Source organism: Ambystoma mexicanum, chromosome 12, assembly GCF_040938575.1.
Source record: "Ambystoma mexicanum isolate Mex_15411 chromosome 12, UKY_AmexF1_1, whole genome shotgun sequence".
NCBI lineage: Eukaryota > Metazoa > Chordata > Amphibia > Caudata > Ambystomatidae > Ambystoma > Ambystoma mexicanum.
Genome location: NC_090936.1, coordinates 665,847,115 through 665,865,066, shown reverse-complemented (window position 1 = coordinate 665,865,066; position 17,952 = coordinate 665,847,115). Strand labels below are relative to the sequence as shown.

The window sequence follows — 17,952 nt, the reverse complement described above, 5'->3', positions numbered from 1 at the left end:
TCCGTATGTATAGTCTGGCCAGTAAAACCATTTTGATGTAACGGGGCATGAGACCCAAATCTTTCTAGAACTACCATGCTATTATTAGATGGGAATTGGAAAAAGTAAACAAATATCATCCTCAGTACAAGTTGAGTGGATTTTGTGACAGGAATGCTGCCAAAGGCAATTACTATTAATGCTAGTGGTATTCCGCATCTCTGCGGCATCTAACAACTCAGCCAAACTTTTCAAAATCTGCAAGGAGCTGGCCAATCCTGCTGCAGTCTCTACCTCTCCTGTTCCCTCTCAGGCCCTCTTCACAGCCTTGCCTCTCATTTCACAACTAAATGTCAGGACATCCTGTCCACCCTCTCTTCCTCTACCTCCTCTTCCTCCTCCTCTACCATTCCTGGCCCGTCTCAGGCTGTCTCTCCTCCTTTCTCCTCCTTTCCCTGTTTTCTAGACAAGTCTGATCTATGAAAGTCTTGTCAAAGCAGGTTCTCCCCTACTCATGCAGAACCATCAAGGACCATATTGACACCCTTGCTCCTGCCTTGGCTGATTTCTGCAATCACTCCTTTGCCACTGGAACTTTCCCTTACCACTTATGTACTCTCTTGTGCACCCCCTTCAAAAGAAGCCCTCAACCGATCCTTCATCTCTTGCTAACTATCGCCCGATATCCATCAATCCTATCCTGGGCAAACTCTTGGAATAGCTGGCCATCTCCCAGCTTAATCTACATACTGAATCTGTTGGTTGCCTCCATGACCGAAGCATGGAAACTGTTCCCCTTCACACCCGTGAAGACTTGACTCTAATCTCCCTTCTGCCCTCATTCTTGTCGATCTATCCTCTGCTTTTGACACAGTGAACTATGCCATCCTGCTCAATCGCCTCCACAACAACCTTGTATTACTGATCAGTCCCTGGCCTGGTTGACCTCCTTCCTCACCGACTGACCCTCTCAGGTCAAACTGGGGTCTTTCCTCTCTTCTATCTCTCTCTCTCTCTACATGTGGTGTTCCTGAAATGATGATAGCTTATACGTCTTCTGGGTTCCTTAATAAGCTTTTATTGTAAGTTACATAAGTTCTACTGTAGAGGAATAAACACTGGGTCCCATCACCCAGGCTAGAGGTCCCCCAACTGACACAATTGGAACCCTTGATAAGAACGTACATCCACACACATTCCAACAATGACACAACAGTATTCTGTCAATGATCCATTCACAGGGGCACTACACAACCATTACCTGGCACCTCTTGCCCTCTGCATCGCTATTCTCTGCTCCAATTTTCAATGTTATGTGGATGACACTCAGCTCTCTTTCATGCTCCCCTCAGCCACCTCTGCTTCTTCTCTCATACAAGACTGTCTGGCCACAATTCAGGAATGGTGTGCCACCAATGATCTCTGCCTTAATGCCAGTAAGACTGAGATCCTCCTCATTGAGACACCCGCTCCCTCCTTTCCTGTCTCTCTCTGGCTGCCACTTTGTGCCCTCTTCCTGCTCCTTCCTATGAGGCTAAGACCCTTGGTGTCATCTTCGACTCCACCCTCTCCTTCTCTCCTCACATCTCTGACGTCTCTAAGAACTCACACTATCAGCTGCACCACCTGAGAGGTATTATTCCTTTTCTCACTTTCCCCCAGAAGCTCGCAGTCTCCAGAACTCTGGTCCTCACTAGGCTGAACTATTGCAACAGCCTCTTTCTAAATATTTCTGCCTCTACTCTACGACTTTTACAACTTATCCAGAACAGGACTGTGAGACTTGTCTTGGCCTCAAGCCCTGGGATTGTATCTCTCCAGCTCTGAAATCTCTTCACTGACTCTCCGTAGCAGCAAGGATCAACTCCAAGACCCTCTGCATCGCCCACAAGGCCTTCTGGGGCCTGGGAGTGCTCTACCTCCAAGGTTCTCTTACAAAAGATCTCCCTTCTCTAGCTCTCCGCTCATCCACCTCCAACTCTCTGAGGGTCAGACGCTTCTCCAAGCAGAGAGTTGGGGGCAGATATATCTCCTCGGCTGGGGCCTCCCTCTGGAACATCCTCCCTGCCACAAACATGTGCAGAACCAACTCCGGTTCCGGAAGCAAGACATTCCTTTTCGCTTCTGCTTTCTCTCTTCCTCTCCCCTGCTGATGCACCTGACTGCTCCATTCACTGGTCACCTGGTCAACCTCTGAACTCAGGCTCAGGCTCCTGCATGTCCAGTTGCCATCACACTGCCTCCAGGCTCCCCAGCACCTAAGGGTCTGCATCTGCAACCCTAGAGTCCTTTCACTATATGCACTTATGAGCCACCAGCTGGCTACACTTGTGAGTTAACTGCACTTCCCCCTTCGCCTCCCCCCGGCACTTCTCCCCTTCCCTCTTCCCTGCACTTGCACAATCTGAATGACACAAGGCCTAGTAAGATCGTTATTTTGTCCTCCCTGTCTTGTCACACCTAGAAACACCTGTGTACAGGCGCGTTATAGATGCCACATCATACCATATCATTCCTGTAAATATGTCCAAATCAGATTTTACTTCTGGTACAGTGGTAACTGTTACAAAATGTCTACTGCTCTGCAGGAGTATGCGGTGAGTAGTGGCTAAAGAGCATACTCAGGCCCACACTACACTAAAACTATACTAAACCAGCTAAACTAAACCAGCTGTGAACCCAGTCGTAAAGTTGAAACAGGCACAGCCGTACAGGTACACCCCCTTCCCCTGTTTTGGTAATGTCGGACAAGGGCAGGCTGTTCTCTTCAGGAGGGGTATGAGCTGATACAGTTTCAAAGAAAACAACAATAAGACTGTGATACCGAAGTAAAAGAATGTCCAACCAAGGTTCCTAAATAATAGGAATTGTAATAAAACCTAATAATGCATACAACTAATTAAAGACACTGAAGACCTGCCCCTGTAAATGAAACACAAACTATGCAGATTTGAGACCAAAGAGGGTACTCTGGGTGAAGACAAGTAAGGGGAATTGATTAAGCAAGTCTTAAAGGTTCTTGGAAAGGTTGTAAAAAGGCAAAGAGTGACGACGTATCCCACAATAGGCCCATTTAAGACGGGCCCCAGGAACAGGCACACTGCAAATGCCTTTCTGTCTGGTATTTGGGGTTCCACAGCATTGCTCTGGGTTTCTTGGTGCTTCTACTCAGAGAAGTTGGTGTTGAAGCACTTAGAATCTTATCCCAGTAGAACACAGGCATCAAGACAGGACTAGGTAGCTCAAAGTGGTCCAATGGTGAAGAGTGACCTCTGCTGCAGTGATTGGCTCAATTGGGTGAAGTGCAGGTAAGCAATGGTTCGAGTCAGAATCTTGAATCAGTCAAGTCAGCTCAAGGATGTCCACAGTGAGTTGCAATGCTTCAGTGGTGAGCGACTCAAAGGTGTGGAAATGCAAAGCTAAACAGCATATCAGTAAGGAGCAAGAGTCAAAAACAGCTCCTGTTGAGTGTGGCAGCACAAAAATAATCGTGATGTGGGCCAGCCAGCTCAAAAAATGTATCAAAGCAGGGAAAGAGGATATTGGACTGCTCCTTAAGTTTTTGCCAGTGGGGAGCAGTGGAGTAACTTTGCTGAAAATGTTGGGGGGGACATCATGACAACTGAAAAAAAGGCGCGGGTGGAGTGGGCAGGCCTTGGCACTGAGGGATAACACTAAAGTACTACACGACAAGAGTCCATTGCCGACACGCTCCGTTATAACTTTCATAAGGCTGATGGGTATCTTTAAAATTAAATTCTAAAGACACGCCAGTCTTCTGAAACTTATAGCACCACAGTTGGTCCTTAGAATTCACTGCATTGACAACAGTAAATAACTTCCACACCATGTGTCAAAAAACGGAGTACAGAACCATTTATTTTTGTAATTTCCTTTTAATAGATGGGAGGTGGTCGGCATGCTATAAACCTACAGCAACACATTTCTTATCGGGCGGGCGCTCTATTAAACCGAATGACTGTAGGCGGTCATCGCCATTAATTGAAACAAACATTCTAGGTGAGAAAAGGCTGGCTATTGCCAGTATCCAGGGAGGGAGACAACTCACAATTGAATTGAGCCCGTTTTTAGCACCAGCCAGCCAAGAATCATGCCACAGGGATTCACGCTGCCTGGCACGCTTCCTCATATTTACCCCTTGCCCCTAGGGCAACCATATCAAACACATGGGTGTATAGATCTTGGTAGTGGGCGGCCCAGTCGCTAGCTCGCAGTGCAATATCTGGCCCATACATACTGATAGGCAAACGCTCCAACCTGGTAACGGTTGGAACAAAACTGGTGTCCTTTTAGACTTAGCACTTAGCTTAATCTCTCAAGTTTAAGCCACCTTAAAACATGGCTTCTACTATGTTAGGATATTGGGGAAAACGTGTCTGTTTCTTTCCATCATGCACAGTCCAGACCATGATGTCACTAATAGTATCACATACTTGGAGAACCAAACTATTGATGATTGCCTCAGTTTTTGTTGCACTGTTTATAACCAGTTCAACATTCTTCTGCCGCGGTATACTGCTCCGCTTGGCTCGTCATGACCATATATCTACTCCTCTGGCCTAGCTGGTCTTACTACCAATGGAGCAAAGGGTGATATGTGCAACGTTTTGCACGGTGCAGAATGCGATGGATATTGCGCTGTACAAAAACATGGTAACATAATATAATTTAACATATACATTCCTGATTTTCTAGTTGGACACTAATCCTCAGTGCAGGATTAGCCAATAGGCACACTAAATACCCCCCACCCCCATTCCCACCACCCCCCAAAACCATGTCAATAACCGGGCTGACATGCTCTGCCATTTATTTCACATTTGGTAATTGTTACTGCCCTCTATCAAATCATCACAACTTTTGAATGTTTATCATCTGCAGCACCTTTACCCATTCCGGCTTTTTAATTGCGTGCCTGAACCGACGTATGCCCATAATTCGAATCAAAAAAATATTACTAGAGTTTCCAGCATGCACAGTGATGTTTGTTACAATAACATGTCTGGATAAAGATTCTGCTAACAGCACAGAGTCGGCCTCCAATTCTTATTCAGGAAATCAGCGTCCTTACACCGAGTAATCCTCAGTGGTTCCTCAATGCAATTGGGTTGCAGGTGTGATATTTAGATCATTTGAACACCGGGCAACCTACAGCCACATTTAATTGGGGAGTAAAGCTGAATGGCCACACACATCCATGCCTCTACTTCACCTGGCCTGATTGCCTCAAATGGGGGAGGATGTGGAAAGCAGCGTGTGCCATGTGCAGGAGCTTAGCTGCTTCGTCCAGTCCTGTTTTAATCTTTGGCTTCTGGTTCTTGTGCTTCGCTAACTAGCACAGGACCAATGATGGGAATTACTTCGCCTGACATAACATTAAATGCGCATTTCATTTCTCTGGGCACAACTTTTAGAGCTGGTGCCATTTTACTGGCACATGTTTGTCATTTTCTGAGTCTGCTATTACGACCCATCCATCCTCCATGCCCCATAGCTTGACACCATTTCGGACCTTAACAGATCCCATCTGATACCTTTAAGCAAAGTTCAACTGCTCCTAATGCACAGCATATTGATAGTCAATGTTTTAAATTAAAACAACCAAAATCCCAAGCACTTTACAGTGTCGTTCCCCTCTTACCTGCTGCTTGTGAATCGACTGAAGAATCTTCTTCGGGTCAGACTCACGTCACGGTAGTGGGAAACAGTGATGTGCGGGCAGTCGGGCACGTGCCTCTCAAGTACCAGCGTGCCTCCGAGCTCGAAAACTCCAGAAGGTTGCCACCCACGCACATGCATGCACGCAGCAGCAGCGTGCCCGTCATCACCCACCCCACTATAAGGAATTTCATTGGCTGACAACAGCCAATGAAATATCGTAGTATGTGTTACTTTAGGGAAACAAACTCTCACCCGGCCCACACGGCTGTGCACACACAAGAAGCAGAAAACGAAACTCAGCTCAGCCGAGTTTCGTTTTCTACTTCTAGCTAGCTGAGTTTTGTTTTCTCATCCGACACACACGGCGCTGCACAAGCAAGAAGCAGAAAATGAAACTCAGCTCAGCCGAGTTTCATTTTCTGCTTGTAGCCGAGTTTCAGCTTGCGCTGGTTACAAATGCGGCCCAAAAGATGGGGGGGGGGAGGGGCAATAAAGCATGACACAAAAGTTGGGGGGGGACAAAACCCCCGTCCCCCTCTATAATTACGCCCATGGTGGGGAGCCACAAACCAGGAACCCCACGTGCCAATTAAGTACTTTCTTTCTGCACCTCCCAGCAAGGAGGGTTATAGGGCACACTGGCAGAGTAAGTTCATACAACTCCAGTGAGCAGGGTACCAGTGTCTCAGTTGCAGTAGGTTTGCCCAGTCAGCTGCTCAGCCCAAACGTGCCCTTGGGAGGGATAGGAAACAGAGTTTGTCTCTGCCTTGGAACCTTCAGTATTCACTCTATGATAGGGGACATTGGAATATAATATTCCAAACAGGGTTCCAGTGAATCTTCTTCAGAGAGCACAAAGATTATTCAACTAAGGGTAGGATTTCTTCCCTGCATAAAGTAAAATTGCTATGGTGGATTGGTCCAAAGCAAGCATCTTTTCAGATGTTTAATCCAGGCTGATGTAACAAGTGTCTATTGCCTTCAGATGTCATACCCAGAGTGCTTTGTCTGCAGGTAGTATAGTGATGGGTAGGATGTGTAAGGAACACTAGCAGAATCCAAAATGATGGAAACCATCTCTTGGCCTAGTCCTCTCCTCTGGCTACTCTAACTCCACTCCTTTTCCATATTTACCTACTTCAAAAGGTCTCCAGTGATCAGAACACTGGTGTCAGAGTATCATGTCAGGAATTTCTTTTAAACACTCTTTGACTGGGAGCTCCTGAAAAGAGATTGTGTGATCCGAGAGCTAGCATGCCATAAGAAAGCATGGCTTATATTTAAAGTTTAATGTACCGCTTGGCTGGCTAGGGTACACAATTATTATGTTTTTAAAAAGAGGTGCAGATGATTCAAAAGCCACCTCGGCCTGTTGGAACTTTGTGTTCCAGAAACTGTCAGGAATACGCATGTAGCCTTTGAACCTGTCCCGCTACCACTGTAAGACATTTATGGAGGTATAAGAAGAAGATTACAGTGGAGGGACATGAGTGCATTATTATTTGGGCATGAAAGTGGGGCCTGATAAGCAGACCTCTCTTTCAGAAACAGAATTACTCGCATCATTTTATTTCTAAAAATGAAAAAAGCTTGGGTATTTAGCCTACTCAAATGGAATTTCATCACAGTATCAGTATACCATTTTGTATATTTCTTTTAAATGTTCAACCTGTTTCCAACACCAGTAGTGGTAATTCCCAGTGCTGTGCATTTTAAATGCATAAAAGGGTCTATTCTGACACTTTTTTTTAATTAATTCGGTATGCTGGTGAAAAGAGGGGGATCAGAAAGGCCTACTTGTTCACCTCGTACAGTGGGGCCCATAAAAAACCGTTTCCCTTGTAATGATGGGAAGCACTCCCCTTCTGTACAGTGAAAACAAAGGTAGAACTCTTTTGGGGTCACTTTACAGACTTTTGTTTGCTACATACTACCTGCACGATTTCTTCCCAGCTCATAAGAAAGGCCCTATGTCTTTATTAGCTACAACTTGTTACATGTGAGGAAATGCTACTCCCTAGACTGTCCTGCATGCCTTTAATGAATTGGATTTTCTGACACCAAATCAGGATGGACTCTTACTGGTTGATGGTGATTCAGCTAAATATGTGAGAACTTCTGCACCAAGAGGAACTAAATTAATCTGTCATCCCGGTAATTTACAGATGGACTCCCTGGAAGCACAGATTAACTGGCAAGATGGGGAGGCATTTCATGGATACTCTTGGAGCTGAATTTAGGGAAATTCGAAGATACTTGAACAGTTATGCTGCCCCTTACTACAGTCATCAAGTACCTCTGATACTGTTCCTTGATGGTAACATGGAGGCACCTTGGAGGTCAACAGAACATGCCCCATGCCCTTTTCGCACTGCTGATAAAACCTGGAGCTAGATTTACCATATAGGAAGATTGTACAATGAGGTACTCGTTCACATAAAAGCATCCAGAATAAGCCTGACATCCCCACTCGTTCACATAAAAGCATCCAGAATAAGCCTGACATCCCCTGATTTCTTTGGTGCAATCAAATAAAATTAATAAAAGTTCATGATGCTACAGATTTTCCAGCACAGAGATCAAGGCGGGATTGGATTCAGGAGAAGGAAGTAGCCCTCAACTTGATTAATGTTGACATCGCAATCACATTGGGTCATCTGACTTCTTTGCAGTAGGAATGAGGACCCTCCACCGGAGAGCAGGGATGTATGCTCCTTGAGAAATATTAGAGTGGAAGCTGGCTTACCATCCAAGGTGTCAAGACCACCTCTATACTCTTGGGCACCTGAAGTGTGAAATCTGTTCCACCTACTGTTGTTATGAGGCCTGTGCTTCCTGAGAAGTTTCAATGTATAAACCTTCAAGGCTTGAGATGAATCAAACGCTGTATAATTGGACAGGCCAAAAGATATACCTCTGGTGAAATCAACGATAACAACCTCTTGATTTACCTTTCAAGCGAAAGTCATCTGTAAATGGGGAGCAACAAATGTTTAATCAAAAGAAAATCCTAGCACTCTGTGCCTGGCCTTCTGAAGAAGACACAAAGTTGGACATCAGACGCAAATCTATACATAAAGCTGCTTAAAAACCACTGCAGGATTTCATCAAAGTAAAGTCGGTTAAATCCTTTTATGATTTGTAGCTATCACAAGGCATCCTCTTTCCCTCCAGAAAGCAAAAAAAATACATTTTTGGAGCACAGAGGAGATACATATTGAGCAAGCTTATTTAAATTGTGCCATTTATGATCATTTACATGTCATAATAGACTGCACTAATTTGGTGAAGTGGTAATTGTACATTTGGAATACATTTTATCTCAAGACCTGAATTCCCTGTACCAATGGAAGATGTGCTAACAGTAAGAACTCCCTCAATTCCTAAGGCTGCAGTAAACACTGTAGATTGTGGAGTAAAACTTCCCATTAGTGTTATAGACTTCTCCTTTTCCATTGGCAGAGTCAACATTATCTGAATTCGATACAGTGATAGTAACTGAAAGAGTTGATGCTGATCGGGAGAACCAAGCCGAGATACAGGCAAAAGGGATCCTGCAAAATTTGAAACTGTTATGGTCCAAACACATTCGTTGGCATAGTACCTATGGAGTCTCCTCCTACTCCTTATACTGTTCTTCTCTTTCTTTCATGTCTTTTGTCACTTTTGGGTGAGCTACTCTGCATGAGTTATCTTTTGAGGATGTCAGGCGCACAGGGGTGGACTGGCCCATAGGGAACTCTGGAGATTTCCCGGTGGGCCTCTGCACCCTGGGCCTCTTTTCTGTGGTATTTCCAAATGTTCTCATAGGAAAAGCATTGGGCTTGCTGAAAAGGTGTCATACAGGGCCACTTTGAACTTTATTTCCAGGGCCTCTTTTGGTCCCCAGTAATTATTTCCAGGGCCTATTTTAGTTCCCAGTCCAGCCCTGCAGGCGCATAAGAGCTTGTTACCATTTAAGTTAACAGGAGTGACTGCTGCACAAATATTAGGTAGAAATACCCCAGAATATATGTTGTACTGTTAAAAGGCAGCCAGACTTGTGATACAAGTTCTCATTTCCTTCACAATTGGTTTTAGCTGACACAAGCACAATTTCATGTTTCCCTAATGAATTCTTCCTTAAGTTTCAGAAGCATCAAGGTTGAATGGGAACTTTCTGCAGCTGTAACTTGATTGAGCCCCACTCTGAATCCCATAAGAGGATGCACACAAAGGGGATTGAAACTGGCGATCTCCCAACCCAAGCAGAAGTAGCTCTGGGAAATAGCTAAGGTCAAGTGATTACGACCCAAAAACGCCAGAGCCAGGGTGGTGAAAGATGGATTTCTGACTGTAATTTTTTCACCATTTCTGACAAAGAATATGCATGTACTAAAAGATTTATATAATAGGGAAGTGACCTTGGTACTGTTTTCAGATCCATGGACTGGAAGAGTGCGGGGACATGATGCTGATTTTGTCAGCACCTTACAAGACATGAGGCAACTAGTACACACAAACACACCACTGTGTAAATTGAAAGGAATAAGACATGTAGTTGCGTAGCAGGCCATCACGAAAGCAGACATTGAGCAGGCCAAACAGTCTCAGTCGGAATGAGTGAGCCAAGTGTGTAATATTGAAAAGTTGATCCAAGAAAATTTAGCTGAATGCATTATGAAATCTGTGGCTTGTAATATGTTGTGGGCTAACAAAATACTGAAACTGTGTAAATGCTATCATCGCAAACACCAAATTCCTTCCCTCCACAAATATACTATCACCTTTCTGTCACTCCTATGCAGGTCATGCCGGATACCCCCTCACGCCATGGCTCATGACACCAGTCAGACGACCACAGAACAGGCATGAGGAGGCCTACAACTGGGCACACTTATGTACACAGGGCATGATAGAGCGGACCTTTGGTCTGCTGAAAGCTAGGTTCTGCTGCCTCAGCAGATCGCAGGAGAATTGCTGTATAGCCCCGTTAAGGTTGGAAAAATTGTGCTGGCAAGTGCCATGCTGCATAATATGTGTATATGTCTTAACATTCCACTGCCCCCGGACATGGACCCAGAAGATGAGGAGGATGAGGATGAGGACGATGATGATGGGATGGGTGTGCAACCAGGGCGGGGTGCCATGGATGAACAACATTCACGGGGAGCACATATTCACAATTTCTTCTGAACAATTATCACATGCACATGGAGCACATTACCACATACGTCATTTGTAACACTTAGATTCAATAATTCATACGCACACAGAAGAAAATTGACCACTCGTTATTCAGATTAACAACTCAGTGTATTACAATGACAAAATAAAAAAGGTGCTACAACAATACACGCCTAAACGTAAAGACACCAACTACCCCCCAGGCACCAACTACCTATCCCAACTGTGGACCCCCCTCCACCTCCCAAATGTACCCACCCTCCCCAGGCTGCAACTACCTATCCCAACTATGGACCCCCCTCCACCTCCCAAATGTACCTATCCACCCCCCAGACCTCAACTACCTATCCCAACTATGGACCCCCCTCCACCTCCCAAACATATTCATCCACCCCGCAGGCCCCAACTACCTATCCCAACTATGGACCCCCCTCCACCTCCCAAATGTATCCACCCACCTCCCAGGCCCCAGACTCAATATGCCAACATGTGCAACAATTGTCTGTTAAAAAGCACTACTTCTTGCTATGCTTGGCCGCATGTATGTCCCTCTGAGATGCCCTGACAGCTTCTTGGACCTCCTCCTGGGGCTGCCTGCCTGTGAGCTTGTTGGTGTGGTGCTGGTGGGGGCATTGTGGGGTTATGTGGTGGATGGCGCGTCACGATGGCCTGGAGGGCCAGCTCCATTGTCTCCACCATATTTGACTGCCCTCACAGACCCTAAATATTGGAGGGGGCACAATACCCAATGGCACGTGCAATCCGGTGCCCAATGGTCTGGTTGCTCTCACGTTGCAGCCTAGACTCGTAGAGGTACTGCTGGACCAGTGCGGCCAGAATGTCCTGACGTTCCTCAATCCGTTGGGGACGGCTGCTGATCTCCTGCGAAGATGGGGTTGGAGAGCGCATTGATTCCTGATGTTCGTGGAGCTGAAAGTGCCCAGTTGATCAGGGGTGTTTGGGTTCTCGTCGCTGCCGAATCCGGCTGCCTCAACAGGCTGTTTCTCTAGACTGCTGTCTATGTTATGGGACTCGGCCTGATGGGGTGGCGCACATCCCGGTGGGATTGCAGTGGCAGAAGGGGTGTTGGGCTGGGGTGCCTGCTGTATCACAGGGGCAGCAGGGGTGGTGGTCCCCTGGGCATGATGTACCTGGGCTTTCGTGACTTCCCGGATGGCCGAGGTGCCCGCAGCTGATGTTGACTCACGTTGTGCTGGTCGATGTGCATGTCCTGTCTCCCTCGACATCCCTGGTTGTCTGCCATCAGTCTCAGATGATGTTCCTGTGGGTGAATGTAAGGCATGCTGTTAGTGGACTGACAGGGTGTGTATAGTAGAATTGCATACAACAGAGTCATTGAGCAACATAACATTGATGTTACCCACATTGATGTGTGCTGCATTGTCATGTGAGTGTCTATGGGTCATACTTGGGTGCAGGCCATCTGATTGGCTTTGCACTGTATTCATTGGGGGTCCATGGGAGTACTGGGTATGCTCGGGGTGATGTGGACTGTGATATGTATATTTCTGTGCGTTGATGTGGGAGCAGGATTAGCTTGATTCAGCTTCATATTTGCGCACTTTTTGTACTCACCAGCCAAGTTCACGGCTCCTGCCTCCTCTGAACCTGCTCCCTCGATGCCCTCGAGCAGCAGCACACTGCTGCACTTTTCCTCCCGTGGAAGCAGCTTTAGGGGTGAGTGTGGTCCGCCATCTGTAGTAGTGCATTGACATCTGTGGGCTGCCAGAAGATTCTGCACCCTTAGGCAGAGCTCATCCCATCCCTTATGGCAGTCCTTGATGCTACGGGCTGTGACATCCACAGCCGTCCCCTTCTGGGCCGCCTCAGCCCATATGGCCTAGCGCCTCAGCTGCGTGCTGTACTGCTGGTCAGCTGAGAAAAGCTCCCCTGCATTTTCCACAATGTGGTCGACCAGCATGGTGAGTTCTGCTTCACTAAAGCGGGGCTTGCGCACATGGTTTTGTGCGATTCTTGCTGCCATGTCTCTCTGTATGTTTGGCCACTCACTGTTGCTGGATGCCTTCTGGTACAGGAGGATTGCAATGGATTGTGATTTTTGTAATGGTTGCTGGTCTCTTTCCGGTTCCAGTGATCACAGTATTTCCGGGTCCAATGTTTCCGGATCGCGCAGGCAGTGCTGCTATGTCCGGCATGCAAACGGCAGAGGCGCATGCACCGCCAACATTTGTGGCAGTACATCTTTCTCCGCCGTTTTTTCTGTGATGGCGGTGGCACCGGTTCCACGCATTAGTGATGCGTGCGGCCGCTAAGCCGTAATCCTACCTTGTATCTGCCACCACACGGTGGCAGAAATGGTGCGACTGCCATCAAAGTAGCACTCGATTTTTACAGCCTGGCTTGTAGTGAGAGCCATGGAGTTAAAATTACCCTTGCCAAGATGAACATATCATGACAAGAAAATGAATAAGTGAGGGCAGGATGCAATTATATTAAAAATAAACAGAAGGCCTCATGTTCCTAAGGAAATGTAACCTTCACAAATATAAGTTTCTAGAGGCATAACTTAAAGTTTCTATTTCCTGAGAAGGGCGCATTTTCTATTCAGAACACTCAAGCAGTGACCAGGAAGGAATTTTATTGGGGCCTGTCTGTGTGATAAGCAACAGGATGACATAGCCCTGGGAGAAGAAAGGCTAATGAGGTAATTGCATGCTAACAACGGAGCAGCAGAGACTGGAGCAAATGCTCTGAGAAGAAATTGAACTTAACTGAAATGAAAATCAGGATCTGCATATATATTTGATGTTGCATCCTAATGGTTCAAGTATCTCTAAAAATCTGCTGAACAAGCCTACTTTTTGGTGTAATCCATACCAGAATTCGACATTGATGACAAGGTTTACAACCTAAAATGTGTTTTTAAGTCCCTAGAAAATGTCAAAAAGCAGAGATTAGGGGATGCGATAACCTCATTAGGGTATGGGATAACTTCATAAATAAGATATCTGGGTAGAAAATGCCACGTTCAAAAGTATTATCATTTTTGTATAAACTGCAAAAAATTGCTGCGTGCACCTGAAATTTCTTGCTGAGACGGAAGTTAGTTCACTACAAGTGGCATGATTAGAGGAACCCAAAAATATATAAGTTGTTAGGTTTATGTGTAAAATGAAGAAAGTTGCCATGTAGTGACTTTTTGGGTAAAACATTGATAATTGTAAAATGAAAGCTCCAGTGGGTGGATTCATGCCTCCCATCATTTCAACTACATAACCCCAAGGACCTATCCACAGAAAGTGACTGGGCCTTGGTGGTGGAGAGGACCGTAGGGGTCAAATTAAAATTCAGGACTAATAAGATAGCACCTTCTAATTTTAATATTTTGGAGGTGTGGCTTTTAGGTTAAAAAGTTGATGCACATGCCGGAGAGAAGAGAACTGCCTAAAAATCATCTGGATTCAATTGGGAAATACTAAAGAGGCTGAGATCTTTGCAAGGAAAGCAAAATAGAGGGATGAATGCTGGTGGCTATCCATGACTGAAGTGCATGACCAGATCCCTGTGCTTCCCCAAGAGTGCATCCCAAAATGCTGAGGTCTTTCCTTAGCACTGAGACCATAAATCCAATGTAAGTAGTTTGCCCAACACCACCAAGTGTGTGGATTTGTTTGCTTTAATACCTTCCCCTTAGTTATTGGGTGGAGGGTATGGAAGTAGGCGCTTTGTATATTTTGATGAATAATAATTCTATGAATTCTCCTATACCTAATTAACACAGGGTGATATAGTTAACATTCTAAATTGACAAATTACTCCCAGTGAGAATAAAAACTATAGTCTGTAAATGTATTCGGGTACACCTATTTTCCTTGTCAACCCCAGAATTCCCGGAAGGGAACGGGTGTCCTTATCTAAAAATGAAATTCCTTACAGTCACCGTTCCTCAGACCTGGTCTTTAAGCAGAGGGGTGTTGAATGTAACTGAATGTTTGTGTTTTTTGTGCTGGGTAGAGAAGTGCTTTGCTAAATGAAACCAAGTGTAGTTCCTAATTGAAAAAGGCACACACTTCCTGAGAGTGGGAAAGTGATGTTGATAGAAGAGAGATTTTGTATTGCTTCAGGCTGAAGAAGGGAGAAGGGTTCTATCAATACAAAATATAATCAGAAGTCTGTTGTGCTTTCAAAACTGCAAGCAATTTCAAGTTTGAAGGGAAAATAAATATACAAAGCATGGCATGTGTGAAATTGCTTTTCAAAATAGAAAAAGGTTGCAGTTGATTTACATCTGAACCTTATCAAGGAATGCTAATGCTCATGATCTTGTAATGTTCCAAGGTATTGTTTCATTTTGACATTTAGGTTTTTTTGTGGGCTAGGAGGGTTGAGCTGTTTATTTGGCATGTGTTCCATGTACATGAGACCCAAAAATGAAGTCCCAAAAATATTGTTTTGTTTTTTAAGCTTTGTTTTGTGCCACAGAGCAGGTGGCATCTGTAATCATTTGGTGCAAATATTAATGTAACCTGTTATTTAATAAATATATATTCTTTTTTTACATGGTTCTTGTCTTATTGGTGGTACACGGGGAGCGATCCACGTGGCTCTATATGAGTCATAGACAGGGCTAGTCTGATTCAGACAAATTATATATTGTGTGGCAATTTGACTGTGAGGGTTGCACTCCCCATGTTAAGGGTAGTCCCTAATTATATTGTTACACACAGGCGGCCTGGTTTTGTGACCAGACACCTTTCCTGTAGGGACATGAAGAAGGGATGAACAACAATTCTATTCATGAAGCAGAACTGATAGCCAGGTACAATTCCCAAATTGCAGTTAGTGGTGCAGGGTGTGGGATTTGATTATTGGCTGAAGTGGCCATCTTTCCGGCCAATAGGAGTGACTGAAATGTTCTGACCACCTGATAGCCTAGAATGCTGGCCATTTCATTATCCAGTGTACACAGAACGTTCTGGTGTTGGTCTGGCTGAGGCTTCTATGCGCCTGACTGAATTTTGTCCAATAAGAGAGAGACTGGGATGGGGCCAGACTAACGTCCACATCACCAAGCAGAAATACTGTGCTGGCAGATTCAGCCCCCATGACCCCATTACGCATTACAATATTGTGGCCAGGTGTTTTGTCCAGCCCTAGTTCTGACAACTGCATTTCAATAGAGAAAGACCCTCTGAAATAATGTGTTAAAGCTGGGGTATATGACATTGTCTGGCGCTAAGGGGACATTGTCAGGGGGTACAGAGACCCCCCCATCCTGCGTTAAGAGGTCTCCCAGGGCAAAAGCCAGAGTCTGCCCTAACTGACAGGTGAGTTGAGGGTGTTGGGGCAGGGGGTACCCATTCCATTAAGCACACTTTCTATGTGCCCTGTCTGAAGTGACAGGTAACACATTTTGTCACCCATCACCACACACCCTGCATTCTGGCTCCACTTCTCTATTTGATACAGGACGTCAAGGACCAGCATGCCCTGCTGTGTTGAGTGTCTCGGCAGAAGGCATAAGGAGAATAATGACACCTACACACAAATGCAGATACTCCACAGACCAGATAATAAAGAGCTGAGTTACTCACTACCACCTACTAGATAAAAAGCAACACTGACACAGCAGAAACTGTACCAGAGACTGTTCAAATTGTCATGCTCACAAAGGGAACTTTGCTAAAGAGGTTTTTTGTACCCTTGCACAGCAGTGGCCCAACCCCAGGGGAAAGAACTGGACTAGTTGGGCCCCAGTGTCAGGTGGAATGCTCAACTAATGAGGGGTGGGGGGGCAGAAAACCAAATATACAGGTATTAAAGACCAGGAGAGCAGGTGAGGTACTGTGTGCATGAAGGAGTGGTATCTAGTGGAAACACTGAAGCTGTGATTGGGAAAGTACCTGAGATAGTGAATGGTGGTGTTTGGAAGGGGAGTTTAAGAGTGTAGTAGAAGAGAGTAGATGGTGAAGGGTGACAGAGAGAGTGTGAGAATAGGAGAGAGATTGAGAGAGTGACTGGGATAGGAGGGAGGAAGGTGGAAGGTGAGAGAGAGCAAGAATGGGGGGAGAAAGGTGTTAAAAGGTGGGAGACAGAGGCATAGCCAGAATTGTGAATAAGTGGGTCCTGAAGCTAATTTAGATGGGCCCAACACAGTGACATTAACATCTGTAAATGCCCACACAGTGCTGCTGAGTGGGCATTAACAGATTTTTTCCCAATCAGAACCCTATCCTGCACGCCCCTGGTGGGAGAAGAGTGTGGAAAAACACAGGAACAGAGGAGACACAAGGTGGGAGGAGAGTGAGAGAGAGTAGAAAAGTGGTTGAAGTGGGTAGGAGCGGTTGGGAGCAGTGCTCCTCTAAGTTTTACTGTTCCTATACTTTTATTTTTATAAAACTCTTCCGAAATGGTTTAGTTTTTAAAATAAAATTGTAGGAAGAAGTTGAAACTAGCACTTTCAGTGCACTGCACTGCACATTCCCTTAAAAAGCAGGTGCATGTGTTTGGGGGTTTGTATTGTGTGTGGGTGGGGGCATGGAGAGGGTATTTGTGGAGGGCAAGGGCAGGCCAGTAGGGGACATAGTTCCACTACCACTTCTGCTCGAGAAAAAGGGCCTTTATCCAAGCCTGCATCTCTGGGGCCACCAACAGCACGCTGAACTTTTCAAAATCTACAAGGAACACACCAATCCTACCGCAGTTTCCATTTCTCCTCTGCCTTCCTTGGCCCTCAGCACTGGCCTCTCACTTCATTACTAAAACTTAGGACATCCTGTCCTCACTCTCCTCTACACCACTTTCCTCTCCATCGCCCGCTCTGAGGCCGCCTTGGCCCCGGTCCCCACTTCCATCCTATTCTCTTATTTCTCTCCCAATTCACCTGATGAGGTTTATAGACAAGTCCGCTCTATGAAAGTCTCATCCAAACAGGTACTCTCCTGTTCCCCTTGAACTATCAAGGACAACATTGCCTCCCTTGCTCCAGCCTTGGATGATTTCTGCAATCACTCCTTCGTCACTGGATCTTTTCTGTTACTCCTCAAGCACTCACTTGTGCACCATCTCCTCAAAAAGCCTTCTGCCGACCCCACCTGCCCAGCTAACTACTCCCCTCTCTCTATTGCCCCCTCCTGGGCAAAC

General features: G+C 45.6%; 1 long non-coding RNA gene across 1 annotated transcript in view; it reads right to left on the bottom strand.

Moving 5' to 3' along the window:
- The window catches only part of LOC138513978 (uncharacterized), a 55,680-nt gene extending 49,906 nt beyond the window's left edge, over nt 1-5,774 (bottom strand). Inside the window, exon 1 of the long non-coding RNA XR_011281852.1 lies at nt 5,642-5,774. This is a non-coding gene — a long non-coding RNA (uncharacterized lncRNA). The remainder of the gene's footprint in view (nt 1-5,641) is intronic.
- Between the last annotated feature and the right edge of the window lie 12,178 nt (nt 5,775-17,952).